Source organism: Pseudochaenichthys georgianus, chromosome 6, assembly GCF_902827115.2.
Source record: "Pseudochaenichthys georgianus chromosome 6, fPseGeo1.2, whole genome shotgun sequence".
NCBI lineage: Eukaryota > Metazoa > Chordata > Actinopteri > Perciformes > Channichthyidae > Pseudochaenichthys > Pseudochaenichthys georgianus.
The window spans coordinates 36074686-36100773 of NC_047508.1; the positions used below are offsets into that span (position 1 = coordinate 36074686).

Below are 26088 nucleotides of genomic sequence, written 5' to 3' on the forward strand. Positions count from 1 at the left end.
GAAACAGTCTTAAATATTATCAGGGATGCAAACTCATCAGGTATGAAAAAGGTGACAAGGATCCGAGCGCCCGACCCCACCGAATATCGGCTTTACAATTAGGAATAACAGATGATTTTAGCAGTCAGAACAACTAAAGCAGCAGGTAATAATAACAGAAACGCCAAAGAGTCACATCTAATATAAATATATATAAAAGAATTTATTTTAATTGTGTAGCAGTGAGTTTAACATTTTGGCAGCACTGTTGAGCATTTTGAAAATGTATTTTCATGCCTCTGTGCAAGGCTTAGTCTTTCTATCTTTATAGCCACTGGTGTAAAGTAACTAAGTCCATAAACTCAAGTACTACTTGGGTACAATTTTGAGATACTTGTACTTTATTTAAGTATTTCAATGTTTCTTTTGCTACTTTGTACTTCTAATCCACTACAGTTCAGAGGTACATGGTGTACTTTTACTCCACTACATGTATTAATCCCTTTAGTTACTTCACAGATCTGGATTAATGATGTGAAATATAATCAAGTGTTAAATCAGACTGTAGTTCCACCTGGAGTAAATCCACAAGCTACCCCTGCAGTATACAAAGCCATTCACACTAGCTGCACCTTCACCAGTTTTGAGAACACTTTCATGATCAATCATTATAAAACATATCATATATATTATTCCGAAATGGACCAATCAAACAATGACTACTTTTACTGTCGCTACTTTTCTACTTTTACTTGAGGAACATTTTGAATGCAGTACTTTTACTGTAACAGAGTATTCCTACACTCTGGTGCTTCTAGTACAAGACCTGAGTACTTCTACTTTTACTGTCGCTACTTTAACTATATTTTGATGATAATACTTTTGTACTTTTATTTGGGAACATTTTGATTGCAGGATTGTTCCTACATTCTGGTACTTCTACTTTAACTCAAGTACAAGACCCGGGTACTTCTACTTTTACTCAAGTACAAGATATATACTTATACCACCTCCGTTTATAGCCTATGAAAAAAACTAATAGAAAACGAAGGCTAAAGCTAACGTTAGCAGATAGTGATGCTAGTTTGCTAGTTAAGTTTGCTCAACGATAATATTGCGACAGAAACACTTTTTAGTGCACATCACGCTCTGCGCTCCGACAGGGAGCTCTGCTCTGAACACCTGAACGGGCCGTTCACAGACTTCTGGCGTCTTTTTTGTCAACAAGCCGAGGCGCAGCGGCAGTTGCACTCCCACTTGCAGCCATGCTTCTCGTTTTCTCGTTTGCTCTGGCAGCTAGCGCGTGGCCGCGTGCACGAGAGAGGGGAGGGACTTAGAGCGTGCTTGAGAGGAGCGGGACTGCAGGCACGGCTGCAGTGCAGGGAGTGGAAACAGAGCGCTGAACACACACGGCTCTTATTAAAACGGCGCTTTTTTCACGGGAGTACTTTTCCCCGTCATTCTTAAAGTACCGATACTAATGAAACGGAGGAATCGTACCGTTTTTAACGGCAGGGTATCGCGGTACCTTTCAAGTATCGGTACACCGTGCAACACTAGAACACAGTGTGACGACCGGGTCATCCGGTTCAGGGCTGCAGCTTAAGGGGAATTACAATTATGCAACAAGGTGCAAATGATCCAAACAAATTGTATGGGTGGGATATTTCCATATTCAAATAAGCCCAGCAAATAACTTGGAGGGTACTGTGACATTGAAAACGTGCAAAGTAATATAAAGTTTTATCCACTTCAGATCTTATCAAAAAAATATTTTAATAAATAATCTGTGGTTGAAAAATCCCTCTTTGGTTGAACTGCTTGCAATTGATACATCTCACGTGCACCCTGTGGCTTGGGGTTGCGATTAGCAAATACTTAGATTTAAAGGGTTGAAAAGATTGGAAACACTGTTCTTAAGCTTTACTGCTCACAACATACCAAACCAAACCGGTTTGTTTCGTTCAACAACCTGCACACATTCCTGGGTGTTATAAGAACTGTTTGTGTGCTTCAGAGAGGAGAGTGCTACCAACAGTGACCAGTATTGACAGTCAGCTAGTTCATATCCTGGCTCACATGTGCGGAGCAGAGGACCTGCTGCCCTGTTAATGCTTCTCACCTGCTCTGCAGCACATCCTCCCATCAGGGATCCAGCAGCATGTCAGGTAGCCTCCGCCTGCAATCCAGAGAGGGAACATCTGCTACTTCTGCAACAAAGGAAATGGAGAAATACATCAACGAGAAGTCTTCAAGATTTGCCCTCTGTGAGATCAATGGTAAGCCCCCCGGTGGCTGGCGGAGTGTTTCTGATTCTCCATGCTGCGTGGTTAACTGTCACACTCAAATAAAGCCATATCAGGGTAATCTTTTTCAGCACGTACCTCCACAGATATATTGTTATGTCTGTGAGGCACACATGTACAGCACAGCATAATGCAGAACAGTATGTCTTGAGCTAAGAGGCCCCATTGTGTCGGCTCAGTGGTGAGTCTGAGGCTTTTGCATTATTCAACACTGCCGTACTTACACCATATCACTGCATGAGTGTACACACACACACACACACACACACACACACACACACACACACACACACACACACACACACACACACACACACACACACACACACACACACACACACACACACACACACACACACACACACACACACACACACACACACACACACACACACACACACACACACACACACACACACACACACACACACACACACACACACACACACACACACACACACACACACACAATGGCAGTGTGCACACATACACAAATACAGCAAAGACAGGAAGAACAGGGGAACATTTACTTAAAATAGATTTAATTTAAAGGTAACTATGTTAAAAGTCAACATATATTTAACCGTTTGTTTTGTGACATTATTAAAAGGGGGAAGCCTAACATAACTGTTTTGCAGAGGGCCCCCCTTTTAGTTGACTGATTAGTCATTTGCTATTCATTTTAGTCAATTGATTATTTTAATAAATGCTTTTTTTTCAAGCCAAAATACTTATTTCCAATAAAACTGTAAAAGAAACTGATTGTACGAGGCACCCTTTCAACAGTTTTTGATAAGATACATTTGACTGATCTTTTGATGCAATCAACTAAACGGGTGGTGGTGGCGGCGAAGTCCATCGGGACTTGGCTTGGCGACTGGAAGGTCACCAGTTCAAGTCCCGGCAAGACCAAGTGCTACCGAGGTGTCCCTGAGCAAGGCACCGTTCCCCACACTGCTTCCCGGGCGCCGTTCAAAATGGCGGCACACTGCTCCTAACACAGGGTGGGTCAAATGCAGAGAAACAATTTACCCCCGGGGATTAATAAAGTATATCAAACTTAAACTATCATTTAACAAAATCCAGTGTTAGTCGACTAAGAGTTTCTTTAGGTTAGTACATCCCTAGTTTTGCAGAAAGCTTAAATCTAAATGAAGTTGCTTTACTGTGTTTTTACGGTAACTAAATAAAAAAACCGGTCTGCATCGCGTATTGCCGTTCCTATCACAGTCTATTCTCACCGTGCACCCGGCTAAACGCTCGGCAGTGTTTCAGACTTCATAAGGTAAGGTCAAGGAAGACACAGTGTCCTCTCAGTATGCTGACTAGACATACTTCAATCTAATATAGTAGATGGCTCTGGGGCCCTCCCTGACCAGCAGAGAGCATGTCCAGGAAAGCCAGGTGCCATCATCCAGTGACAGGAAGATATTCACACTCGTACACACACACACACACACACACACACACACACACACACACACACACACACACACACACACACACACACACACACACACACACACACACACACACACACACACACACACACACACACACACACACACACACACACACACACACACACACACACACACACACACACACACACACACACACACACACACACACACACACACACACACACACACACACACACACACCACACACACACACACACACACACACACACACACACACACACACACACACACACACACACACACACACACCACCCCCCCCCGCAGAGCAGCGATATGCAATGTAAGCACACACACATACATGTAGCCTGTTGTACACTTCTTTAGGGCTCTTCACACAGATATGGAACGTACGATGAGTTTGTCCACCTGACAATTCAGCCTTTGTGAAAGTACGAGCTCAGCAAGCACCGCTTCACTTGAAAGGTGCAAAGCGTCTGTAACTGATACTCTGTTTAGAAGCCAGGACCTTCTGCAAAGTCCTGCTTTCTACACCTCCTTTCATAATGTCACCCAAACACGTATTTACACGGTCATTGCATAAACAAATGCATACACAAGGACACAGTTTCAGGCTCAAACACCAACATTTTCACACAATCATGGACAAAATACCCTTCGGAGGGAAAAGGAGAAACATGGTATTCGTTTAGCTCATCACATTTTGCCACAGCGTTCACAGCAAAGGCACACACTGCTTAAAAAGCCACTTTAATTCAATCACACTTCACTCTAAGTGCTACAGTGCCTATCAATCAATACTGCAGCCGAGTCTCACTCACTGACAGTGGGATGGAGTGCTGTAACCTTGTGAACTGATCTTTGGGGTTTTGGTGGTTTGTGGTCAGTCAATACGGAGAGTAATCCGGAACAATAAGCTGTACATTTACACAATATGCATCCCCGATCCTCGACCATTTCTACTTTTAGAACATGCAATGCACATATTATGCACACTGTCATGATGACACATCTCGCACGATGGGCAGTGTGCAATTTGTCCATGTATGAGCTCTACAGTATGTATGCGCTACGATATATTGTATTTCTTTGTGACTTTGTTATGGAACGCAAAGCAGAGTAGGGGGCTAGCACACCCTCCTGAGGGTCCGATTGTGGATGTCATGCGAGCATAACATGGTGAAAACAATCAGTCTAAATTAACAATCGGGACGGAAATGTTCGGATTTCCAAAGGGAGGTTCTGAGAATAAATAAAAAATCAAGAACCGAAATAATTGAACTATTCATATCTTAGACTGCACTGTAACTTTTATCTTTTATTGTTTATTTTATTAGCTTTTCTTTTTAATGACTGATTTGAAATGCCATTTTCTTAATGTCTTTCATTTTTTGTTTTTCTTTTAATGTTTATTTTATTATCTTTTATTGTTTTTAAATGCCTTTATCTGAATGTCTTTCATTTGTGTAAAGCACCTTGAATTGCCTGGTGCTGAAAGGTGCTATATAAATAAACTTGCCTTTACCATTTTTTATCCTTTTTTATTTGGCATCTCTTTTGTGAGAGAATCCTGGCGAATGACTTTCTGCAAAGTGCCGGACCCTTCAATTGAGCTGCATATCAAACCTCAAAACCTTTTAGGTAGAAATGTGTATGTTGGCATCAAAATGCCTACTTGTCTGTTTCACTTATTTCATTATGAAAACATTTATTGATTTATATAAACGTCACGAAATGAAGTGAATTTTATAAGGGGTATTGTTAGGATTTCGTAAAAACACATGTTTATATTCCTGAAGATACTCATATGTACTGGTAACAAAATACAGGTTTTATTGGCACTAATATGGAAACATTTGAATGAAACCTCGACATTGAACTTGGTAAGCTTAATAAAAAGTCTCTCTTCATTGACCCTCCTCAGCTGGCCTTTCGGCACCGCACGATTATATGAGTGCTTATGGTTTTGTTGCAGTATGCTATGCACAGTATTTATGCTCATTAGTTCCTGTGTTTATACGCGTGTGGCTTCCCCTCTATCAGGGAAGTGGTCGGGAGACGCCTGTGTGCATGTGTCCCTCTCCGGTCTGGAAACATCTATATGTGAGCGCCGGTACAGTTCGAGTGAAGTGGTGTCCGGGCGCAGACAGGAGGAATTCAGAGAGACACGGTGGAGCGCTTACAAAAAGGGATGCATAGCTTCTGTGTCCCCCAACAGCCCCTCTGGGTGGCGCAGCAGGCATGACCCATCTATTTATACCAGAGCCAGGGGGGAGGAGGGGGAGGGCAGGGGCGAGCATAGGCTGCATGGGCAGGTCCTGTTACACATGCCAGGGGGGATGGCTGGGGCAAGCCACAGGGGGATTCTGCTCAAAGTCAGACAGGCTGACCTCCCCGTCACCTCTGCATGAGGCCGATATCCAGAGTGTGTGTGTGGAGAGAGAGAGACAGTTTACGAGTGTCATATATGACGGTGCGTGAATGTACAGTATGTGCCTGCAGGAATGTCAGTGGAGCTACAGGTATGCGTTTGTGTGTGTGTGGATAAACCTATGCACACATGTGTGATGGAGTGTACGCCTGCAATGTGCATAATATGTGTGTCCGCCTGTCAGGCTGTGAGGCGAAACGGCCCCAGTGACTCCCTCCCCCCCCCCCCCCCCCCCCTCCATCCCCCAGCACAGCCATAAACATACCAGGTGAAGAGGGCTGGATTAGGCGGAGTTAGCTGATCCTAGAGCAGCCCCCTGGCCCCATCTATAGAGGTAAAAAATGACCCCAATGATTGTAATGACAGGGCACGCAGCAGGGGTCGCCCAGACCACTCGGCCCGACTTCGCCAGCTGCTTCTCGTCTCTCACACACGCAGTATACACTCACGTGCACATAGGGAAACATACACACACTTGCATGTTTGGACATATACACAGATTGTGATATGCTCGTGTAAAGATTCAGAGGCTCAGACGTTGTGACTCCACGCTGATGGAGGCTGATGAAACGTGCATCGCCATGTGTCTGCTGATGACCTGTTGGGCCCCCATCTATTAGGAGCAGTCTTTAGCCCCCACACGTCTGTATGCCCAGCTCTGGTCCGGCCTGCCTGCAGGGCCCCTTCAGTTTGGGCAGTGCCCCATCGAGCTGCATCTGTCGCCGGCTATATTTAGAGGGTGGGACAAATACCTTTCTCCCTGCATACTGTATGAACCTCAGCTGACAGACAGAGGGCCAGAGTCGGCAGACAGGGTTCTGCGCGTTTGTAACCTTGAAGAACTCGTTACCCCCGAGCTGCAGCTGGCAGTAGTCAGACTCACTACAGTGGTGAGCAGTCACAGCTAACAGCTAAGGCTGTACATACAGCACAGTTAACCACAGTTAGCATTGAAGAGCTTGATTTGGCAGCCGTTATTACCGCCAGTTCCTATAGTTCCAGGACTGCTGCCAACGCGAAGGAGAATACATACTCTGATAAAGAGATTTAATAATTCTCCTTATGTGTGCTATAAAAGAACGAATTTCTGTGGATTTGAATCCCCTTCAAATAGACCTACATTTCTGCCTATAAGCATGTGTACGTGTGGCACTGCCAGCGAGGCAGCCAGTGTGTGATATGTGACCATGTTGCATGGCCATCTGCTCTATATAACCATAAACACACGCAGGCAGGCCAGCCTCACGGTACCATTTCCAAGAGGTCGAGGCCGAGTAAATGTATTCATGCTTTGGTCTCTGGGTAGATGCAGTGGAGATATGCCCCAGAAACAGACCACGGTTATGCAATAGCATTCATAATTCATTCCACAAACACAATACGGAGGCCACTCTGTCCCATATGCAAACACATGGCCAGATTAAGGGCTTTGGAGCCAAAGGGGAGTGCATTCTGAACTCCAAGCAAAGCCGTTGACTGGATGTCTGTCTCAATGAAGCTCGTCTGTGACAGGCCTAAATAGGCCAGGTCGTACTGCTGGAGGGACCTCTGCTGTATTTTGCACCTACAGTCTAAATCAGTAACATGCCAACAAAGATACACACTGATACAGTAGCAGACCTTTCAGGCCATTAAAAGATACTAGTATCCAGATATACTACACTCTTTTACCCCTTATTGACAAAAAGTCTTTCTGTACATTGAAGACAGCCACACGAAGAAGTCTTCTTTATTCCTTAAAAGGAAAACTCAAAATCTTTGAAGAGGTTGGCACACTGGTCACCTTACCTGTTAAGTTTAAAAATAAGTGTGTCCCAGTAAGCTAACCTGCGAACTGTAAGTCTGCACATGTACGTACAGTAAGAAAGAGGGTCATTCTATAAATTGTATGAATTGTTGGGTAATGGAATAACGAATAATGCTTTTTTTAAGCTTGAAAACGTTAATTGGGTAACATCAGTTATATTGAGATAATTATATACTTTTGATGGAGTTGAAATGATGATAATTACAAATGACAAAAATAATTGCTTAAAGCTTTTTTCCCAATTATCTTCCGTCACTAAACACAGTGTAAGCGGAAACACAGGATGATTATGTGTGACTTTTTAAGGTATGCTTAGCAATAGGACTTTATCCCAGCAGACATTTGATTTGTCAAAAACTAAGGTTTTACTAATACAACGGAGAATGGTGTGTTTTACAGAAAGAGTGGCTGAACAAGCATGCATAATACACGATCCTGAAATTAGTACATCTGAATATTACATTAATTGCAATATTATAATTATATAATGTTTTTCCTGCAGGTCCAAATGAAAAAAGCCTTTAGCAGCAGCAGCAGCAGGCACCTACTGAAAGCTTGATTTAGTATTCGTGGTGCTGGGGTCAGACGAGAAGAGGATTTAATAACATCTGCACAAGTAATCAAATATCCAGCGCCGCAGGCCGCTAGCTGCTGTAGCTGCAGGCTGTGGGGTGGGGCCGGGGTTACCAAGTGCATGTGACAGTTGGGCTGAAGCGACAGCGAGTAGAGTGCTGTGGTTAGGCTCGAAGCAGGTACATAAGTAGAGGTTAAAGCTTTAGTCATGCACTCGGGCTGCAAAGTACTAAACGGAGAAGTACTTGTACTTAAGTCAAAGTAATAATACCACAATGTAAAAAGGAACACTCTGTTACAAGTCCTGTATTCAAAATGTTACTCAAGTAAAAGTTACAAAATAATTGGCCTCTAAATATACTTAACAGCAAAAAGTACTCATAATGCAGATTGGCCCATTTCATGTCATATATATGATATGTTTGATTATAATTATTGATGAATTATACGTATATCAATCTGGTGCAGGTCAAACTCATTTAATTACTGAATGTACTCCTGGGTAGCATGCGAATTTAATCAATGTGTGACTAAAGTGTTGATCGTATTGTTTATCATCCATCTATATCTGCAAAGTTACTAAAGGCACTTAATAAAGGTAGAGGAATAAAAGTACAATATTTACCTCTGAATTGAGGAGGAGCAGAAATACAAAGAAGCAAAAAAAAGTACCTCAAAATTGTACTCAAGTACAGTATGTGAGTAAATGTACTTAGTTACTTGAGACCCCTGTATAAGCGTGCAGGTTGTCTGGGTAACTGTGGAGCAGAGAGGGATGGAGGGTGGAAGGGGGTCATGCAGCTGTGGACCCTGCCAGCGCATTCGGCCCCGGGTGGAAAAATAAAAACGTTTATGGCGTCCACCCAAGGTCAGCCCTTTGAGAAGAAGAGCTGGGAACGTTCCGGAGGGGGGGCTGCTTGTTTGCATGCAACAATAAATAAATAAAATCACTCTCTTCATCAGAAAAAGACATATAAAGTGTTCTATCATAGAAATCTTTTCTTCAATTCCTCTCTGTTTATTTTAATTTCCTCCATAACCCAGCATCCACTTGCACTCCCTTTTTCTCCCCCACTTTACTCTGCCTCTCTCATCCTGCTACCTGACTATTTTGGCAGCGAAACACAAAATGGCGGCGGGGAGCTGAGAGCTGGAAGGCAGAGAGAGAGGAAGCCATTTTCTAACAGATCCAGACCCCAGCACAGAGAGAGAGAGTCAGGACGTAATGTCAAGCGGACAGTAAAGATTAGTGTTGTCTGTGCATGTGCACTAAAGATACGTTTGATTTTGTTTTTAATTTAGCACACTAACAAGCCATTGGGACCACTTGGCCTTTCATATCAGATATAGACAGAAAACAGCCATTATGATTTAATCTAATGCATGATCATATTATAATAGGAAGAGGAGTAAAATAGAATAAGTCAAACATCTAACAAGTGATTTATAATTAGAGCTTCTATCTTATCAAGTGAAATGCAGGACAATACAAGCTCATTACAATACATCCTCAAATAACAAAATATTACATTTACAATTGGTACTTACGATGCTGCTACGATAGCCGGTCTGTCTGTCCGTGATTTCACTTGTTGGCCACATTTTCTTGCGCCTGAGGCTGAAGTCAAACCCCATCTCACTGGCTGCAGGAGAGACAGAGAGAAAGACAGACAGGGAGTGAGAACTGTATAGTCGAAGGGAGAGACAATTCACAGCGAAGACACACACATGTCATAAAGCATGAACAGGGAGTGATGAGTTGCCGCAGAAGCAGAGGTCTGTTGGGCTCCTCTGTAGCCTGTTTACTAATAAGCTTGCCCCACGGTGTTGCCTGGCCAAGGAAACTCATTAGTGCACCATGTAACGCACCGCACCCTCTCTGCTGGCCTGCACACCGGCCAACTCTCCCTGCCGCATGCTCACCCAACACCAACACACAAGCTCCACCGCGGTCTTGGCCTGGCCTCGTAGCACCCACTCGCTGCATACGTGCACACTCTTTGGCATGCTGTATTCCTGAAAGCCCGCAGTGTCATGTGCGTGGGCGGAGTGACTCGTATGCGTGTACTTGTGAGCATGAAAGGCGATTTTCCTGAACATGCAGCACAGTATGTTCGTCTTCACACATGTACAGGCTGCGCAGCGTTAATGTAAGAGGCAGCTTTTGACACCAGCCCGCGTTATCCCGCGCATACGTAGGCGACGTGTGGAGGTGAAACGGGACAAAGGAAAACCGAGGTGTTTAGTCATCATTAGTCGAGTCTCAGATTGCAGTAAAATCAGAGGGCGATCGAGATAAAGGGACTTAAGGTTGTCCTCTATCAGACCGAGGAGGACACATGCAATTTAAAGCCTCCACTCAGTGTGGTGGCGGCGGCTGCTGAAGGGTGATAATTCTGTACAAGTATGCTAATTGCAGCGCAGGACACAGCCTTGCAGGGGAAGGGTCTTTTATATATTGTTTCTAACGTTTGTAATTACAGTGCAGTGCCTTGGACCGCTGCCAGCACATGTTTATGGGCTCATGAGTAACCCAACTCCTCCAGCCCATGGAGGGAGATTCATGCCCGAGCCGTGCACTCACTGCCCTCTGTGAGTGAGTGTGTGTGTTGTTTGTGTATATGCATGTTCATGACTCATATCGACTGGGAAAGTATGTGCAGAGGGGTTAGACTACAGTAGATACAAACCACACGGATAGCTGCAAGCATTGCACAAAAACACAGAGTGAAGATTCCTTTTAATGATCCCTATGACGATATACCCTTTTCATACAGTATTTAAAACTGAAGTTAGAAGTGCACTGTTAAATCAGGTGAGTTGAGTTTCAATCTAGAAGCTTTTGCTCACTTTACCATTACAAATCAATGTGTACAAGGAAACATAAATAAAGAATATTACTGTTTAATTTAACAGGACAAATCAATCAATTAATGTAAGCGAATGTAATGTAAGCGAAAATCAAATCGTATAGTATTTTCAGTTTTCCGTACCATAATGAGTAAAACAAAAGACAGCTGGAGCCAGTATATTTGTTTTTCTAACTAAAAGTAACCAACATAATTGCTCAGTGCTGATAAACAGTAAGTACGTGCTGAAGTGGAGGTGAGGTGAGGGAAGGGATTGACAGTATTTTCAGAGTTTGAGAGTCGCAGCCGATGCTTTTCAACACTTCCAACTCTACCTCCAAGTAGAACAATTTAGCTGATTCTGCAGTTTTTCTCTGACTAAATTGCCTTGGCGACAGCAGAGGCCAAAAGCTGGAGAAATATATGAGCGTTGGAAAAGAAAAAGTTGAGTGGGCTCAGCTCAGCGTTATCTGGAATATCGCTTTGCCTGGCAGGTACATAAAACAAGTATCTATCCCCACAACGTGACAAAGAGACTCACACGAGATGCAAAGCCTCTCAACCACACGGAATCCATCGAGTGGTCAGAAACAAAGAAAACTTCAAATGTGTTTTCTAAATATCAATCTGGCTGGGGGAAATAAATCAGGCTGTCATAATGAAGTAGTTTCAAGGTTTATAAATCAACAGCAAGTGTGTAAGAAAATTGCCCTTGGGTAAATACATTCAGGGGGAAAATGTGAAGGTGAAACTTTCACAGGTCTCTTTTCCTCTGGAGAAAAAGAGGGGAGAGAGAAAAATAATCATCTGTCACCCCCCAAAACTCTCCACCGGTCCAGTATTATGTCATTATGACTGTTCTCACCGTCTCTGTGGACTTGCTGTGGTTTTGTGGATAAATTACATGTGACACTCCCAGCAGACATCCTGATTAACACAGGGAGAATAACATGGCCCCCAATCCTCAGTAGTCAAAGGGTAATGGACTAATGGCTTCCATGTATGGCGAGAGAAGCGAGGAAAAGCAGGATAGGTGTGTATGAGTGTAATGTGTGTGTGAGTGCATCAGCACACTTGTCTGTAATTACTTTGTTGATTGAGCCCTGGGCTTTCGTGCAATCATTTTTGGCACGTTTAACATACCAAAAAGTGAACAGTACGTGTGTGTGTGTGCGTGTGCGTGTGCGTGTGCGTGTGTGTGTGTGTGTGTGTGTGTGTGCGTGTGTGTATGTGTTGGGGACTCGGAGCTCTTTGTCCAGCTTTCTTTTCAGGTCCAGCCTACTTTCTACTGTACTGTAGTGTAGTGCTGATTCTGTGTGATAACCTGTAGTGGCCACTGTAGATCCACTCCTCTTCTCTCCGGCTACAGGAGGGCAACAGCTTGGCCAGCAGCTGCCACACAGAGCCCATCTGACTGCACTCACCTCGAGGAGATTTCCACAGCTTTTCCAAACACAACTAACTAATTAAAGCGTAAAGAAGATGTTCCTATGATTGACACAAGCACTCTAAAATATAGGCGCCTCTCAAGTTTTTGCAGAAAGATCCATGACCTTCTTAAGTGCTAGTTTGTCACTGTGGGAAATTTAAATCCAGCTCAATTTCCACAAGCATTGACCTGCTTGTGCTAACATTCTGCATAGTGTCAGTTACTTTGCACCTCTGCTTATAGTCTGTCAGTAAGAATGCTTGACCTCGATCTAAAGCGGGACTGCAAAGTCATCATAGTTATACCTCCACATATACAGTTTTGTATTCACATATATATTATTTGCATAATATGCCATGTTTCTAATTTCAACTACATTTATTTGTATGAATATGTTATCAAGTATTAATTGAATTCAATTTGAAAAATTAGGAATTGTAAAATGTGAATTTAACTTTTTGAAAGTAAAAAAAATGTTGTTCTTCAAATCTATTAATAGTGAATAGTGAATAAGCAATATTTAGATTTTGTATAATTTTTGATTCAATACAGAACATATATGTATAATGTCAACATCAAAATCCTCTTATATGATTACATCCATGCATGTTTACTAGTCATGGCCTATACAGTACTAACCCTGACAGTCCTCCAGAGAGCTCAGACATACACTATAACTTTATGTATGCTGAACTTCTCAGCTTTCGTTGTACTTAAAACAGCCCACTGAAACCGTTTGAGCAGGAGAAATAAAAAAAACGGTTCATTATTACAGTAGAAAAAAATGCAGTGAATTACATTACATTACATTGCATTTAGCTGACGCTTTTATCCAAAGCGACTTACTTAATTCTCCCCCATTCCTCGCTCTAATCTGGGTTTCATATTGACCAGGAGGAAATTCACGACATCACAGCAATGAAACAAAATCACATAATGTTAAATACCAACGTATCCACTTAACAAAGTAGGCAGTGTATTGGTGGCTTCTTTGCTGTGTGTGATGTACATGGTGAGTGACTCATTTGCACTGTGTGTTGCACTCGTAAGAATGAGCACTGGCACATGACTGAAACCACACACTCCACAAGTATCTGGCAGAAATACTCATTGCTGCTGCAAACAAAACCATCAGAATCTACAACAAATGAATTTCCTATTAAAAAGTGAGCGAGCAATCAAAACATATCACTTATTCCAACTTACATTACACAATTAAGCAATAACACTACACCCCTGACACATGTTCTTCCCATCAGTCAATTCCCGGTATGATGTTGTGTGAAATAAGGGTTTTAATATTAAGACATGTGGCAATGCCTCAGGCTGCCAGTTTGTGACTCTATTTCCTTATGTAAATTATTATATATTTTAAAGCTCATAACATTATTGATAATGACAAATAATGCTTTTTTTTTTGAGCAATTGCGATATTAAAATTAAATAACTCAATCTAAGATACCTTGAAATACTATCTTCTACTAATGACTAGATAGGAATTAGGAAATTCTAAATCATGATAATTGTAGTTTGAAATAAAGACACACACACACCTAAATATTCTGATGCTGTCTCGATGCTATTATTGTACCTACATGAATTGCAATGCTGTACAAATATATAATAAACAGTGATTTTGGTGAAACCTATATGTTTCTCTATATAGACATAAGAGTTTTAATTCAACATATTCCCTCTTCTGAACTTTATGACATCACTTTTCCAATTCTTAAATGGTTTATTCTTTAGAGTACATTTAATATTTTTCTCTCTAAATGCTTTGTAATAAGTCATATGGCAATGTAAATCTTACATTATGTCTTATTATCTTATTCAAATTTAAATCAAAGCAAAGCTCATTAGCAGTAAACGAAAAGCAAATTAAAGTTTTATAAAAAGCCTGAATTACATATAATACTAACAATTACTGCGAATACTGCAGAACAACAATTCAGAGGAACATCTTTGGGATTCATTTGCAGAGAATTTTCGTTGCAAGCATCAAAAAGTAAGAAGATGTTGTTGTTTTTTTTGCATTAAACAAAAATCATACAATTCTTAAAAATATATATTATATTCAAAGAGGAAAATACTGAGTTATAAAAAAAAAACAGAAGTTCTCATTCAAGTTCAAGGACACCATCAGGTTTAAGAACTTGAACTTGTCCTGCAGTGAGATGTGGCTCAGTTTATTTCCACTACATTTGTTAAGAACTGGTATTCACATATAAATAAAAACATTTCTATTTTGAGAATATAATGAAATATATTATTTGCTAAAATACATATAAAAAGTGTGACTGTGGATGTTTAATACGACTAAAACGTTGAACACACCCTATCATTAAACCGAAGAACACACATAAAAAGGGAAAAAATCCCATAAAGATTTTTTTTAAAACATGCTCATTACTGTTGGAATGAATTTTAATCTCAGATCATGAAATAAAATAAATAAAAAACGACGCATAACAATACGTAAGTTTAATTTGATGTGTATTTACATATGAATGTGTGTGTGTGTGTGTGTGTGTGTGTGTGTGTGTGTGTGTGTGTAACTGGCTAGTAGAGCTGGAGTTTGCTTCAGTGCACAGAAGGCCCGGCTGTGGGCTGTGCCAGGCTGTTGGGTTGGTCAGGTATACTTTTACAGAGAGCAAGAACATACTGCAAACCCTCACCACCCTGCCATCTGCCTCTCGACATGCAGCCTTCCCCTGGACTCCAGCCATCCTTTGCCAAAAAGGCCTAAGGGGTGGAGTAGTGTGATACTCTGCCAGCCAAAACCATGTGTCCACTGCTCGTTCTGCAGAGCTTATATCCATATAAATGAACATAAACGCCTATGTATGGAAAAACTGAACCCGGGTCGTGAACCCCCCGAAAGCTTCCAGTGATCCCGGGTTAGCCCTTAAAAGAAGTCCCATTCAACATCAACGCTGATAAGCAGAGGAGCACATGAGTAGAACAAAGAACAACAATTAAAAGATATTTGAAAACGTGTATTAAGTATCATATTTGGTTCGCCTTTCAGGCAATCTGAAATATTTAATGTTACAAATTGAGCTAGGGATTTTAAATCTCATTTACTAATGCAACCTGACTTTTCCAGTAATCAAAAAAAGTTAACAACCAAGTATCGACAAAGAGCCTATAAGAAGGCACGCAAATTAACGAGAGTCAAGTTCACTATTTCATAATTGTTATGTAGTTGTTTTATGACTTTTTATGGTTTAAACTTTTCTATGGCTTATTCATGTTTGTTCTTTTTTCAAAAGAAAAAAGGGAATGTTTTTACAAGCATCAATGTAATTAGAAAAGCATTTCCAAAAGATTACAATGCAAAGCATGTGTACTTTGAAATGCTGTGTAAAGTAAAGCAAAGATCGAAATAAAAAAAAGGAAAAAACAAACAGGAAATAATGTGATAAACATTATAATTAAGTCGTAAAAGTCATTACCTTGTAAATGGGAAAGCGAAGGACTATCTTTTCTATTTATTCTGCCGCCTTAAAAGAAATACAAGCTTGGCAAATACTACCCGTAAAACTTCAAATTTAAAGAAATGCAGAATACTCTCACTGAAATATAGCTGAAAGTCATGCCTGTGACAACATTAAACGCATCACAACAATCTGTACACCACGTACTTCTTGGAATACACAACATATTAACATACTAAGCTCGGACCACATCACTCATTTGAAATACCTCCACAACCGTGGCCTTCCGCTTATCCACTAATTACTCCGGAGAAGGATTATGCTGGCAGCAATCAAAGCGCTAATAATGACTTTTGTTCATGCAATAATATATTTCAACAACGTTTTATGCAAGGCTGGAAAAAGTTATAGAAAGTTAAAGGAACAGCTCCATCGCTTTTATATGCGCTATCGTGTGCGTTCCTAAACTACATGTAGGATTTTAAATTCAGATGTATAAATGCGCACTCAAGTATAAAGAAACTTTGTGTACAATTGTTTATTTACACAGTTTGCCTGTTAAACATTGAAAGCCTAAGGCGTAAACACACGGACAAACTTCCATCGGAAACACGCAAGCATACTAATATTAATAACAGATATTACTCACCGAACTTCACTGAAGATGGGAAATGTCTGGTCGGGATGCGAAATGTTGCAGCTCTCCCCGCTTTGATCCACATCTCTGTCAAGGAAGAGGAGAATGCCATAAGCTCCCGTCTGGTGGACCTTTCTTATTTCCCACAGCCTGTCCCCTCACAGCCGAGCCTCAGACCAGCTCCAGAGCCCCAGCTCCAGCCTCAGTCTGATCCCCTGCAGCCGGCCGGGACAGGCCTGAAACAATAGGAGGCCATGAGGCTGTCTGCAAGGCTCTAGCTTAGCGCGTCTGCTAGTTAACAAGTCTTTGAATGAGGAATGTTAGCAAACAGATAAACAGCATGTCTGATGCATGCAAATAGTACAACCAGTCCAGTCACAGCCTCGCCGCATGAATAATTCAGCAGTCTATATGCTGCTCTCCCACATTTCTCCCACCCTCTGTGAAATGCCTTCACTAGAAAAAGTGTGGCAAAGTATTCAAACCTCTGCTATACCGGCAGCCTTGGTCGCAAACATTACTTTTAATACTTTATACAAACATGCAAAAATAGCACAGGTGGATATGGAGAGACGTGACATGAAGGGTTACTTCGGACGCTTCGCTGCAACAATTTAAAATTTAGCAATTACTACATTTTTTTGTCTTATTGCCTTTTAATGTCTTTTCTTTGCAGTTGGCACCTGTCCCAGAAAGAGCTCCGGCTCAGCACACCACTCTGCTGTTAGGAGAGCGAGTCGGTGTGAAAGAGAGAGAACAAGGGGGAGCGAGAGGGAGACACAGAGAGGACATGGGAAGGAAAGAGAAGGAGACACAGGGAGTAAAGACGAAGGAGGTGCTACTTCACGCCAGTCGCTGAAGGAGGACATGTTTTTAAAACAGACGAGTACCGCTCTTAAATACTGCTCACATTTTATGCTTGTCATCCGTAGTGGTCATTCAGACCACGAGCCAACTCCACGCAGGTTACCCGTCAGAAATGGTGCCCGACACTCCAGGTGGAACAAGGCCCATCACATGGCGAATCACCACCTTGACGAATTCCCATCCAAAAAGAAAGAAACTAAATAAATACTACTCGAAACCCATCAGCGGGGAAGAAATAAGGCAGACGCGATGCACTTTAAGAACACAACATGAAAAAGAACAGAAGAAACAGAGCCCAAATCCAAAGGGACGCAAAATCTATGCGCCAAAAGTGCGAAAAGGCCCATAAAAAGCAACTTGTTGCTAGGTTTTGCAGAGCTGCTGTGCAGCTAGTTGGAGGCAGAGGGTTAAAATCCAGCTAGTCGTGAGTGAAAAAAAAGCTCCGTCTATGGAAGGGCGGGCTGTGGGGAGGCCCTGACCGTAGAAATAGCAGCAGACTTTTTTTCTTTTTTTCCCCCTCGCAGAGCTTAAGTCTCCCCCTTGCGTGTGGCTGGAGCAGAAAGAGGGGAGCAGGCGAAACAGAGAGAGAAAAAGAAGTGGGGAGAGAGGGAGGAAGAGAGGAGGAGACAGCCAGCGCACAGTGAAGGGGAGAAATGCTCTGCTGATGATGAAATAGGAGGTGCGGCGGAGCGCGCGAACCAGCCACTTTTTCATCACATGTCCAACACGGCAAGGAACTGTATTTGCACCGGAGACTGGGGAGAAGGGAGGGAGGGAGGGAGCATAAGATGGGTGGGAGACACAGAGAGAGAGAGGGGGAGTGGGAGGGTGGAAAGCATTAAATGTGGGAGGGGTGGAGGAGGAAGAATGACACAGAAATCCACTCCTCCAGCCGTGCGCAGACGCAGTGCACACACACTTCCACGCCATACTGGGATACACTATACAGTACCTCGGCTACTATATCAACTCGTGAAAAGAAAAGCGGGGAAAAAGAGATTCACAGTCTCTCAGAATGGACTGCCCCGCTGAAGGATCCTTGAAATATTCAGCACTTTTGAGAGCAGGTTGAATTATTAACCTTATCTCTTACTGTAGTGGGGCTTTTGTCGCTGGAACAGTATTGGGAGCACACTCTGAAAGGAGCACACACTCTCGGAGTGCATTAACTCTTTAGCATGCCACAGTGACTAGCGTGAATGCACGCACGCACACGCACACACGAAAAAGATAAGCTTCCACAGTGTTTATTTCAGTAACATGTGGCGAAGAACGGGGGGCTAGGACCCTCCTCTTTGCCCCGGCTCTGTCACAAAGCGCGCTGCAGCTGAACCCTCGCAGCTATTTTGGCACGAAGTCAAGAGGCTGATAAGCATTTTTGGGTGAGACTTCGCTGCTTTTCCTCGAGGAAAAACAGCTGCCACTTGCCGGTAAAATGCATTCAACAGTTCGGAGAAAAAATAGAGAAACCCCCAGAGATGCTAAAATGCTAAAAACCCAAAATAGGATTGTCCAAATAAATTAACCAAATGTTTGCACTAATTTCCATGAAGAGTGAGGAAGCCAGAGAGTTAAGTGGAGGGGGAGACTCAAACAGCATGGCCGTTTCCACCATCTTAGATTGTATTGATTATTCTTTGCTGTCTCTCTCACACACGCTAGCTCTCTTTCTCTCCCTTTCTGTCCCTCCCTCCCTTTTTTCTGCCTGTGTTCTGCCACCTTCTCTGCTCGGCGATCAGCATTTGGCTTTTTCCATTTGTGGCAGATTACTGTAACGCTATTGTACAACAACTTCCTGCCTCTTTTGGCACGGGTTCTAAAAAAATCTGCAAAAGCAGAGCTCGTGGCTTCAAACTTTTTCCCCCCTCGGCCTTGAACTGCAGGAGCTTTATAAGAAAAGAAAAGGAGGAAGGAGGACATGTAAAGTTTGTCTGTCACTGAGGAACTACTTTCATAAACGGCTGAGAATTAAAGAGGGGACTTCATGCCTAGCAGAGACAATGAAAGAAAAAAGGTGGGGGTTTAACTTTTCTTACTTTTACACTGTGAAAACTTTGTGTTGGTTTTAAGGGGGCACTGAATTATTAGTAGTGCTGCAGCAGATCTGTCTAACATGGCTGCTACTGCTTGGGGCTGCTCAGTTTTGTGAGGGCTGCTTTCATAGCACCGCCGCCTCCCCGTTCCTCGCCGGCTCTCTTCCCCACACAGACACCGGATTCTCCACAAAAGCTCCTCTCTGCACTTCTCTTTGCTCCACAGGTTTCAGGACAAACACAGGTGGCTGAACACAGACCTAGTGCAGACAGAAAATGCATTATTTACACGAACTTGCTGCAGAAAGAAGGCTGGACTGCGATTTCTTTTTCCCCTTCCCTAAATGAGATATGAGCTCGGTCCAGGCACCTAACATTGGCATGAGCTATAGGATCCCATTAGAAGGAGTGCAGCTGTACGTCACATCTCGCCATGCGTTTTAACCAATTGAGAAGGCCATGACTTCATTATGGCTTCAATGTAAAAAGCTGGAATATGTACAGTATATTTTCAGACCTTATTTGGGAATTAATGTGGATCCTGAAACAGAATATGTTAGAGGTCCAAGCATTAACCGTTCTGGGGAAGCATACTTTGTGTGTTTATGCTTAGTAAGCACTTTGCATGGCATGAAGAGCATCGGAGGATAACGTTTTTGTTTCGGGTTTCGAGCCATCTCTCCCCACTGGGCTCCTTCACAAAGCTTTTAACCCAAAAATAATTAATCATCTTTTAATTTTTACGGCCCTAATTTACAACATTATCGCAACCAAGGCAGAATCTCCCAAATGATTTATCGGTTTCTGATTAAATCCATTGTGCAAACCTTTCATTTATTTTCACTACTACCCTGATCTTTACCTGATTAATTGTTCAAATACGATCGTTTGGAGAATATTTACAATGCCACAGAATTGTAATTGCTCTTCGGTTTATATCATTTCGGGCTACAGCCACAGCTTTCCCTCTGCAGTGCATTGATGCAACATCCGTGTGATACAGAACCAATCAGGCCAATTCAGAATATGATGTGAAACAAAATGGCAGACGGCGCCATGTTATGGACTCTGAAAAAACTCTAAACCCTTTTGCTGATTTGAATTTCAAATGTATGTTAAATATTTTTTTTATGATATTACATAGTTTAAAACATGTTTAAAATACTTTGAAGAACTAAATTGAATAATAATATAAATGTTTTTGCATATGTATCAGACTTTTGTAAAATACATTTTGATTCATTATCCAATAATGATCACATGATTATCAGGGCCTGCAATGGTCTTTCCCTCTCGCACTGATACAATCATATCGTGCTGTGGTCCGCTGCTGACAGGAAAACACACTAAACAACACATATCTAAGTGTGAGTCAAACACTGTGACAGAAAGTTCAGATAAGGGGACCGACCAAGGACACAGTTTAAAGACACTGCTTCTCGATGGCTTCCTTTCTACAGCTACAGGAAACAGTAAGGAGAGCTGGAGGAATAAGAACCTGCAGTGGGCAGGGGATCTGCAAAGACACACAGTATTGCTCTTAGTCATTTGCAAACATCAAGGAGGCATTAAGAGGTGTGAGGGGGGGGGGTGTGAGGGGGGGGGGGTGAGGGGGGGCGGGGGGTTCTCTGCTTGGTCAGCAACCACCACCACTACAGCCACATATGAGACACGATAAAAACACATGTATCTTCTATTGGGCGTATTCCAGGGGATAGAAGCGAACCACTAATGTCTCCCTACGCTGCGAGGGGAGATGTTTTACTCTCCAGGAGCAGGAGTGGAGTCTATGAGGTGGTCTTGCTTAAGCCCCGCACGTGTCTAAACAACTTCTCTATTACACCCGAGACCTTTGAGGGCACTCCCCATCGAGCGGGGAACAAAGGCCATGACCCCGGGGTCAAAAGCGTTACACGGGAGGCCAAGCGGGCCCATTGAATGCAGCACTTCTGTTTGCTTTAAGAAGGTAAAGATTACTAACACATTAACTAATGCCGATTAGGGGGTTATCCCTCATGGGACTGCGGTCCCAGGGCAGCACATCACGTCTTATTAACACAGCCTGACCTTTGACCCCAGCAGTCACCTCAGGCAGCCGACTGTGACGACCACTTTCTCCTCTGTGACTGACTGACACACACACACACACACACACACACCACACCACACACACACACACACACACACACACACACACACACACACACACACACACACACACACACACACACACACACACACACACACACACACACACACACACACACACACACACACACACACACCACACCACACACACACACACACACACACACACACACACACACACACAACCACACACACACACACACACACACACACACACACACACACACACACACACACACACCACACACACACACACACACACACACACACACACACACACACACAATAAATGAAGAGCAACACAGCAAGGTGCAGCACAGCTTGAAATATAAGTGTTGTCTGAACAAACGTGAATAAATGATGCAATATAATCACTGCCCAGTATTTGAAGAGTTAATGCACTCCTGTTCGAGCTGCACAATTAGCAGGCATTGCACCATCTGTGTGTCTGAACATAATCAGAGTAATAAGTAGAAGTTCCTCATTAAACATGATCGATCCAAGAAAAAAGAATTTCAAGGCCTCACAAACATGTGCTCTACCGAAGTTTATAAAATGGAAGCATGTGCAATAAAGTTCTCATCACAAAATGGTGGAGAGGACATGCGCAGTATTGACATCCCAGATGGTCATATGATGAAAAGCAAGAGGAAACATTTATTCACAAACAGTGCTATTCAAACGTTATTTTTGCATCAGAAAAGTTAAATGGCTTTTTTAACCCTTCTTGTCCAGAAAGAGCAAGCCAATAATAACTTATAGAGACATCCTTCACACACCAGCTTCTAAAATGACTCTTTTTGATCAGATTATTTATTTATTGCAAATGTCCCTCGATAAATAAAGTAGCATGGGAATATTAATTTAATGGAATCAGAAGACTATCAGGATTAGAGTATTTTTCCAAAAAGTCAACTCGATGTTTGTGCAGCAGGGAATTAAAAAATGTGATTTAATTGTTTTAAAGTTTTTGTTTAAAGTTGGCTTCTCATGTAAAAGATGAATATAAATAGAGCAGATGTTTGAAAATATGCAATTACATGACTGAATGTCAAACATCAATGTATTTCATTAGCTAAACTTTATCTTATAAATGAACATCTAAATAAGACTGTGCTGGCCTTACATATGATAAATAGAAACTGAATAAAATGAATTCTAAATTATATTTCATATAGAGCACATCATGGAAAAAGAAATGGTGCTAACAGTGTGTTTAATTTACATTGGAAGAATACCATTATTGTCATTGACGCCAGACACAAATGTGTACTGTCTGGCAAATATTAATGTATGTATGAAATGTGTGGGTTGAATGTACATCTGTTTTAATTTAAATGTAGTTTTTGCACAGAAATAATAACACCGCAGCACATATCTGTGCTCCCAGGGCAGATATGCACCTTGTGAACCTAATTTGGGGAATTTGTGCTTCGCAATAGGTTGTTTTAATTAATTTCCTAAAGTTTGCAGTTATATGAATACTAAAGAAAACAGATTTCAGCCAAAGGAAACTTTAAACACGTGCTCCATTATAAAAGATGGTCTTCTGAGTAAATACTCCTGTTTTAACCATTAGCAGATTTTGAATTTAAATTAATGCAATTACTATAATGATTTAAAATTATTATTAGCACATATTAAGCAATATATTCTCCCCGCAAGCAATAAATGATTTGGCGGCACATTTATAAGCATGGCATATTTCAAAATCACTTGACTGCTTGTACATACAGTACATGAAGCCTAGCAATTGTTTCGGTTTTTTTTATATCGGATTTTAGTTCAATTGACTGACTGAAATATTTTACAAAGTGCCCTGCTCCACTCGTTAATCTCAAGTGCAAACCAGAGTATTTCTTTAACATCAGATAGCATTTAATCAGCTGCCTTAATATGAACCAAATCAAAAAGATACTCAATTAATCAAAAGTATTAGCTGTATTGTGCATTATTTTAAATACATGTTCTAAATAAACTACAAGTGTACACTGCAGCTATTCCTTCTAACAAGAAAATAGATATGAAGATTTTTTTTCAATTTAGGAATAAACTCACCTTGCTGTTTTTCACAGGAATCGAAAAGAGGAAGAAGAGGAGGAAAGAGACACAGAGGGAAAAGGAGCAAAGGAGACTTTCTTGTGGGAACAAGCTGGAAATGATGGACCAATTCGATATGAGACCTCGGAGTGTACGACCTATCCGAAGAGGGACGCGCCCTAACTGTAACTAACAACCACTTCTGGCAGCTCTTCAACAGCCAAACATATTGCCCTGGATCAGATCAGAGAACCAGGGCAGCTTCGGCAAGAAATCCACATTCAACTTCGACCAATGGTGGAATTTAAATGTAGTCAACTAATGGGTTTTCAATTAGATTTAGATTAAGCTTTAAACTATTATTAGGATTTTGCTTATCAAATGTAAAAAGACTACAGAAACACACATTCAACCAATGTGTCTACACCTTGAGGCATCTGAGACAAAAAGTTGTTTTTTTAAATTACTACTAAATATCATATTTTGTATTATTTTGTATAATATACATGTTACCCATGTTCTCGTCCTATGACGTCACAAGTTAAATTAACCCCTCTTACAACATGTTACTCATTTCACATTGCTGTCATAATTCAAACATTTGTATTTTAAAAAAAAATACATTTTCATTTAACCCTTTCTGACAAAAAATAAATATAGCCGAAGTAAGCAAAGCCACTTTTACATTTACATGTGACTCACTACAATAAAGAATTATTTGATACTAAAATAACATTTCTTCACATTAATCAAAGGGCTCATTTAAAATAGAGATAGAGAGATATTTGAACTTATTGAAAATACTGTATAATTAAAGTAATAATGAAAATCAAATTGACTGCAAAACACTAATCAAAGACATTACGTGCTGCAGGGACAAATTCTCAAAGTCATTGACACGCTATTGTAAAAAAGCGAATTCTCTATTTCTGTACTGCAGGGCTGCAAGGAGTCCAGCAGCCACGGCACTCAGCAGCGCACTGCCTCAACAAACACTGTGTGCACCTCTTGTTGATTTCAGATAGTCCCTAGCATCCCTGCTTATACTGACAACAGCTAAACATACACCGAAAGCTTTAGAAACGTCATAAACATGCTGTCATCCAGCACAGAGCCACTGAGCCTTCAGCCCTGCATCACTTTGCAGAAATTACCTCAGTAAAGTTAGCTCACACACAATAGATATGATACTCATCCAATTGAGCAATGATTTTTTAATGAGGTTAGTAAACGCTTCTAAATGCCTGCACAATAATGTAGTGTGTGATCTTGGATAAAAACACTGATTATGTCAATTCCACTGGGCTGATTAACTGTCATTGAGGTGCATTTGTCATGTTGCATAAAGATATTTATAATATTTGTATAATGATTTTTGTTAAGATTATTTATTTATATTAATTTTGTTTATTTAAATCAAAAATATTATGTGTATTAAACTGTACATTGGATCACATTTATCTTATTTTCAGGCATGAAAACGGGTCAGGGGTGAAAAAGGTGAGAAGGATATTATCCCTCTAGGGGGGTCCGGGGGAGCATGCCCCCGGACCCCCCTAGAGGGATAATATGTTGAATATTCCATATTTTAAAGCATCAATCTGATGCATTTTGAGATGCATTTTTTTGCCAACCTGGGGAGAGCTGGAGAAACTTAACTTCAGCCATGAGTCAAAAATATTATGGCCTCCTTAAGTATTATCAGGGATGCAAACTCATCAGGTATGGAAAAGGTGACAAGGACCCGAGCCCCCCGACCCCACGAAATATCGGCTTTAAAATGAGGAATAACAGAGGATTTTAGCAGTCAAAACAACTAAAGCAGCAGTTAATAATAACAGAAACGCTAAAGAGTCACATCTAATAGAAATATATAAAAGCATTTATTTTAATTGTGTAGCAGTCAGTTTATAATTTTGGCAGCACTGTTGAGCATTTTGAAAATCTATTGTCATGCCTCTGTGCAAGGCTGAGTCTTTCTATCTTTATGGCATCTGGTGTAAAGTAACTAAATTCATAAACTCAAGTACTATACTTGGGTACAATTTTGAGATAATGTTTTGCTACTTTGTTCTTCTAATCCACTACAGTTCAGAGGTAAATGGTG

General features: G+C 41.5%; 2 long non-coding RNA genes across 2 annotated transcripts; one reads left to right on the plus strand and one right to left on the minus strand.

Annotated features, from left to right (window-relative positions):
• Window positions 1-1395: 1395 nt before the first annotated feature.
• On the minus strand, window positions 1396-17123 carry LOC117447705 (uncharacterized). The gene is made up of 3 exons (XR_004552264.2): window positions 16906-17123; window positions 10087-10181; window positions 1396-2189 (listed from the first exon to the last, which is right to left on the minus strand). It is a non-coding gene; the product is annotated as an uncharacterized lncRNA (long non-coding RNA).
• A 2251-nt stretch (window positions 17124-19374) lies between these two features.
• Window positions 19375-25353, plus strand: LOC117448699 (uncharacterized). Its single transcript, XR_004552366.2, has 2 exons — window positions 19375-19774; window positions 24017-25353. It is a non-coding gene; the product is annotated as an uncharacterized lncRNA (long non-coding RNA).
• Window positions 25354-26088: the final 735 nt, after the last annotated feature.